Source organism: Panthera onca, chromosome B4, assembly GCF_046562875.1.
Source record: "Panthera onca isolate mPanOnc1 chromosome B4, mPanOnc1 haplotype 2, whole genome shotgun sequence".
NCBI classification, from domain to species: domain Eukaryota; kingdom Metazoa; phylum Chordata; class Mammalia; order Carnivora; family Felidae; genus Panthera; species Panthera onca.
In genome coordinates this window covers 70,156,385-70,163,354 of record NC_138345.1, presented here as the reverse complement: position 1 = coordinate 70,163,354, position 6,970 = coordinate 70,156,385, and the positions used below count along the sequence as shown (strand labels likewise).

The window sequence follows — 6,970 nt, the reverse complement described above, 5'->3', positions numbered from 1 at the left end:
GATTTGGAAAAAAACCTGAACATTGATGCTTTTCAGTGATTTAAGTGAAAAAAGGATGAACCTAATGTGTTGTGGAAAGAGATATTAAACATGAAGCAGATTTCCAGCTTTCTAAGGGCTATAAAAGTCAGTTTAGATGGAATGCAAACCAGACCCCACCCCTTCAATTATGCAGTTTTGCAAGAAGAATGCAATAGTGTGGTCACCAAAATAACACCAACATTTCTGGCTTTTACTTAGTAGTTAGGCAAGAAGATTTAGAATCGTAACCATCTTTTTTATTACTTGGCAGCTTTGGGGTATCCGATTTAAGCCATGAATAATCTCCTTTGAAAACAAAACATCTCCTCCAGAGGGATAATTAGACTATTACTGAGGACAAACTATCCAACATCAAAAGCATAGACCCTAAGAAGTCACGCAACAGGCAGTCTTCTCCCAAAATTAAAAGCATGCTTAGCATTAGAGGTCACTGCAATAAATAAAGGGATGTGAAATAATTACTTACAAGTTTCAGTCCAAGAACTCCAGCACAAACCATAACAAAAAGTGACTGGCTTCTGAAAAGTGAATATGCTAATTATATTCAGTGTTTGAATCGGTGCTTGGACGCCTGTCCCCATTCTCTGATTAAGAGTCATTAATCATTCCTGTGAGGTCACTATTATTCCAAGGGATCCTCGATAACAGAATCAAGGATATTGCTGCTAACAGCATTAGAAATGGGGGGAAATTCAACAAAAGACCCAGATGGTAATAATTACATTAAGACTATCCCCCAAATTACAAGACTATTTTCTCTCAAGGTCAAGATGTGGAATTTTCTTTGTGCACATAACACATAACCAAGTGACTTATTATTAATCATAACACCGAGCCCGCATCCACTTTATTCATCAATTGAATGACAATAAAATAATCGGCTCTGCTCATGGCATTTCTTTTGTCGGTTGGCTGCTAAGTTATCCACAATTGTCCATCCTTCGGAAAGTTACTCATGAGTGATCAGAGTGCAATAATTTTCAATTCAGTAGTTGAAGCTCAGCCTACTGAAGGACTCTTTCATGCCATCCACACTATGTGGGGCGATAGAAGATGGTCACTAAACAAAGACTCTAGATTTCCTAAGGATTTTATTTCGACCAGTCTTTACATCCAACCATTTTGGAGATCTGATCACCCATGAATACTCACTGAATTTCTTCTCTTTTCCTTTTTCCCTCTGAAAGAGATACTACATTGCAATGAAATCATCAAAAGGAAGACATTTTGAAGCGAAGAGGAAATCTAAAAGGCTCTGATCACGGAGACACTGGTTGTAACACTTCTTAAAAAGCTACTCGAGGGGCGCCTGGGTGGCGCAGTCGGTTAAGCGTCCGACTTCAGCCAGGTCACGATCTCGCGGTCTGTGAGTTCGAGCCCCGCGTCAGGCTCTGGGCTGATGGCTCGGAGCCTGGAGCCTGTTTCCGATTCTGTGTCTCCCTCTCTCTCTGCCCCTCCCCCGTTCATGCTCTGTCTCTCTCTGTCCCAAAAATAAATAAAAAATGTTGAAAAAAAATTTAAGAAAAAAAAAAAAAAGCTACTCGACTGGAGTTGTTCTTATAAATTAATTGTTATCCATAAAATTGTTATGAAATCTGAAACTATTGAAGTCAACTATTTGGAAAGACATAAAATTAAAGTATATTCCTCATTCAGTGGATTAATTGGCTCTGCCCAGCTTTGACAGAGTAAGGCTTAGATGTTTTGTGATCAAGATTTATTAGGCAGCTCCTCCATACCCTCTCTGTCTCAGTTCACTTGCCTATCAAATAGAAATAATAGTAGTGTCTTTTTTACATGTGTTTGAGTATGAGAAGAGATAATGTAAATCAAATGCTTAGAATAAAACCTGGAGTATAGTAAGCAGCAAACAAATGTTAGTATAGTTGTTGGTGGCTCTGCAAAATTTAAGAGTAGAGATTATCTGAAGTGTACGTGCTGACCTCAGTGTAGGCTCAGCCCTGCCCACTTCACTCAGGATCGTAACCCTAGAGACAGCTCAGCGCATCCCCCCCAGTCACAAAGGCCCTGCTCTGTCCACTGCCACCCAGTGAGAAGCCCCTCACACACAGCTGTCACCAGGACAGCAAGAGCCGCCCAGTCATACAAGGCAAAGTTTCAGGGCTGAGAATGCTCTGTGGGGCCGACCAATGAGAGATATGATGCTGGAAAGAACCAGCAGATAAATGGTTTACCCCTAGTCCTCCTATAATGGATTGTTTTCAGATGCAGCATATGGCCTCTCAGATGTCCCATCAGACAAAGCAGTCAGCTGTGCCTTCTGCGACAGTGTGGTCGGCCTGGTAATGGACCTCTTGGTTTTTGTTTTCTCTCCTTCTTTATCTCACTTTGCCTTTTCTCTCACTCTGGATTTCTTGGAATAATGCCTTGCCAGTATAGGATTAACAGATAAATGTTTGTTCAGTTCCCTTTGCTCTCCCCCCACCCCCCGACCCCCACACGTGTGCGCTCTCTCTCTCTCTCTCTCTCTCTCACACACACACACACACACACACCTTCCTCAAATATTTCCTCAAATGTATCCAGAAGCTCACTGAAATGCCCTGCCGCCTCTTTTTCTTCAGAGTTTCACATTTAGGGCGCTATTATGAACCTTTCTAAACACCCACTCTCATCACTTGGGTGGCAAAGATGTTGTCACAAGATAAATAGGGTTATCATATGAAGAAGAAAAGTTAATTTGATTTCATTATCTGTTCAAAATAAACATAGCTAAGAGCCATTCTCTGGAAATTTTTACTTTTCTCATGAATCTTATTTTTTAAAATCATTCTCATTTTCTTATTTCTACTTGTTTATAAATATAGTCCCAAATGTAATTTTATGCAGTATTAATTTCACTATTAAGCAGTTACCAGTTGAACATTTGTTAAATAAGTGATAGTTTAAATATGTTTTTCAATTTCCCTCTAATTCAGCCACTATATATTTAGTAGCATACTGTACAAAGAAAGTTTACAAATAAAGATATAATATTTATAGTTTTGTAAAGAAACACACATGTAAACTATCAAGGAGGAGAATTCCTTTACTAAGGAATTGCAAAAAGCAAAACCCTTTGTAATATTAATTATCTTTCCTTTATGTGTTAAATGAAGAGGTGACCTAAATTCATTTTCTAACCTCCTCCAGATCTGTTCAATATAAGCACAAATACAGGCAAAAGAAGTCCCAGCTCACAAGTAAATCTTGGTCAGAATTTTTTGTTAATGTTTATCTATTTATTTTTGAGAGAAAGAGAGAGCACAAGCGGGGGAGTGGCAGAGAGAGAAGGAACAGAGAATCCGAAGTGGGCTCCAATGTATAGCCTGACGTGGGGCTCAAACCCAGATGAGATCATGAACCAAATCGAAGTCGAAGGCTTAACTGATTGAGCCACCCAGGCGCCCCTGGCTCAGTAGATTGACTAATAAGGCTATTTAAAATTTGGAATACATTTTTTCATAGAAACAGTGTTGCAAAATTATGTAGATATTCACATAAACTCAAAAATTATACTTATGTGTCTAAAATAGGTATTTATATGCACTTTTATACCATATATAATGGCAGTAATATTTTTACTACATATAAACACAAGTTAGAAGATTGTTTTTGTGGGAGTTAAAGTCCTTGTGCCAGGCTGAGATGCCAAGAATCCCTTGCCCCAGGCTCAGGCATCAGAATGAGACACTCCCTCTGCAAGACCAGCATTTGCATAGTAAGGTTTGTGGTTTGAGTCCTCCCTGCTCCCCAAGTTGCTAACTCTCTCTGACTACATAATTGCACAATAGAATTAGGTATCTCTTTCCATGAGTCTTCCATAGGCTTAGCTATATCTATTTACAATAATTAAAAACAGTATATTAATATTAATGCTATTCTACAGAGGTTTTAAATTCAACTCTAGAAGGAGCTACCTTATCCCAGCATAGGTGAAAAACAGACCAGCAGGTCCCCAGCACCTGCTCATTTGAATTTTTATTAATTTGTACCCCATTATTGTTCTTAAAATGGTTTAAAGCAAGTCATGGATTCACTTAAAACATAGCAAGATAATTTATGTTTTTAAAATTAAGAAAAAGTGGACAAAGGGAAAATAAGGTTAGAAGAGTTCAGTGGGACCAGGAGTTACCCTAATGCAGATCATCTAATGCCAAGAAGTCACTTACGCTTGGCAGAGTCCAGCCACTGTCTACAGACTTGCTATCAGCTAGCAGAAAAAGGAAATCTGACCGATCATATGATTCATGGTGTCCACAAAAACAAACCAGTCACATAGGAGTAAACAAGTAATCTTGATACTAAAACTGAAGAATATTCATTTCATATGTGTAGTGAGAACTTTGTATGATGTACTCAGCATTCTTACTTTGTTGCAGGGAGTTTGTAAGACTGTCTTTTATGATAGGCAAATCTATCAGATTCAAAGTGATACATTCTAAGACAGGCAATCCTAACTTGTCTGACTTAACCAAAGGGGAGAGGGGTGAGTTTTTAGAGATAGGATGGTGCTTTCCAGGATGTCCTCCACAAATATTATTTCTTTCCATTGAGCTTTTAAAGGTATTCAGTGGCAAGGGATTATATATACTTCCTTCCAAGTAGCTGGACAACAGCTGTATTCTGTTGCCAGTTGAGTTTAGGTTTTAGCAGCTGAGCTGTGAGTAGGATTGATATTCTCCGCTGAAGACTAAGAAAACAAACAAGTATAAGCCCCTGCGTAGAAGACCACCAGAGAACTACTTTATGGTGAGTCAAGGGATTAAATAGGCAGGGGCAAGGTTACCCCTCAGAAAGTCATATTTGAACCCTTCAAACAGAGACAGATGAGCTAACCAGAGCACACACAACTCCATGAAGGAATGGCCACAATACTTTTAGCCCGGAAGTATGTAAAAATCAGATATCTCTAACATACACCTTAAAATTCCTAGGTATAGACAGTGGGAGATTATCTTTGACATTTTCCCCTGAAGTTTAATGATAATATTTATGAAATGTGCTGTCTCCAGCATTATTCAACAGAATGCATAAAACATATTCTAAACTTTCAAGTTAATTTTCAGGAACCTTGTAAAGACACTTTATAATGGTGAAATTGGCCTCAAAAGTTTACTAAGATTCCTTTCCTTACTTATACTGTAAACTTGACACATGCACAGCTATAGATGCAGATGATTTGGGAGATTGGGTGGAAAAGATGCCACTCCTAATAGAAGTCACGAAACATATACACCTTACTAGTGTCAGTTACTTCTCAATTTACTTAACCTCTTTCTTAAAAAATAAAGGTTGGATACATTGCTTCTTGGCCTTTTGGCTAAGATCAAGTGTAAAAAATAAAGGTTGGATACAAATATCGGTGGCACATTAAAGATGGTCAAAAATCCTTTGCCTTTCCTCCCCTCATAGGTAAAGTTTAATCTCCTTCCCTTGGAATCTAAGCCAGCCTTAGCTACTTACTTGACCAACAAAAGGCCATAGAAGTGAACCTTGCATCTTCTGACTTGATCTTTGGTAGCACTTGCTTTTAAAGCCCTGAGCTGCCATGTGAGAAGTCCAGCTACCCTGAGACCACCCTGCTGTGAAGAAGCCCAAACCAGCCACGAGGAAAAAGAAAGCAATCCCGACCACCAGCTAAAAGGAAAGCAATCCTGACCACCAGCTGTTCCAGCCACCTCACTGCAGGAGTCAGGCATGTAAATGAACTTATCTGGGATGCTCCAGACCAGACCAGCTATCCCCAGCCCCTCGTTGATGCCATGTGGAACCAAAAAAGCCAACCAGCTGAACCCTGCCTGAATTCCATAGCTCATGAAAATCACATGATATAATAAAATGGTTCTTCTGTTAAGCTGCTAAGTTTTGGTCTAGCAACAAAAGATGGTGGAAGGACATCTGAATCACATGGTGCACTTATGACATGACTGCTTTCTAGAGAACTATTCCATGAATCAAATGTGTTTGCCTATTTACTTGCACAATAAACGCTTATTCAGCACTACCAATGTGCCAGGCAGTCTGCTAGAAACAGGTATGCAATGTTGAACATGACATTATTCTTGTCCTCAAGTACCTTTCTCTCTAGTGGGGCAAACAGATAACTAATCTGTTAATATTAACTATTAATAAGTTAATAGTTATGGTTTAACAACATAAGCAGAGCCCCCATGTTGCACAACTCCAGGGGTAAATTCACATTGCGGCCTATGTAAACGATGCCCTCTGGATTTGAACACACACAGCTATTCAAAAGGCCACAGTGTGAATGTCCCCCTCAAGTTGGGCAGGACAGAGGACCTGGTGGTAAGCATCAGGCTGGAAGTATGCACAGAGTGCTAGAGAAGAGAGACAAAAAGTGATAGATTTTACCTGGAGTTTTTTAGTTTCATTAATAAGACATAAGAGAATGAATAAGCCCAGTGAAATACACTGATATTGATAATGTAGTTTAGGAGTGGTGACATTTATGCTAAATATGTATAACACCACTGGGCTTAAGCAAATTATTACTAACCACACATTTCATACTCATGTTAACACACATGGAAAATCTCTATCAAGTAATAAAATAAAAACATACATTTTTCTTTAAAGAAAAATCTTGAAAAAATTCAAATCATACTTTCATAGGGATTGTATTGTAATTTCAGGTGATCGTTCTTAGTTAAAACTGTTTTGACCACAGACCAAATTTATAGCATGCTAAAGTGTGAAGAAAACTCACTAAAAGTTAAAGAGAATGATACCAGTTTGAATTCCAATAGATGAAAGTAACATAACTCAACAGACTCAATAAGGGAGCAAGATTAATACCTGGTTGGTCAGAGCCTAGATATTTTCACCCAGTTTATATATTACTCCTTTACTTATTTATTTTTGCTCTCAATCAATACTAGGGGAGGGGGAAAGAGTGAAAAAAAAG

General features: G+C 38.7%; 1 long non-coding RNA gene across 1 annotated transcript; it reads left to right on the top strand.

Annotated features, from left to right (window-relative positions):
• The first annotated feature begins 2,083 nt into the window (after nt 1–2,083).
• Nucleotides 2,084–5,899, top strand: LOC132660349 (uncharacterized). The gene is made up of 2 exons (XR_009601729.1): nt 2,084–2,345; nt 5,458–5,899. It is a non-coding gene; the product is annotated as an uncharacterized LOC132660349 (long non-coding RNA).
• The last annotated feature ends 1,071 nt before the right edge of the window (nt 5,900–6,970 follow it).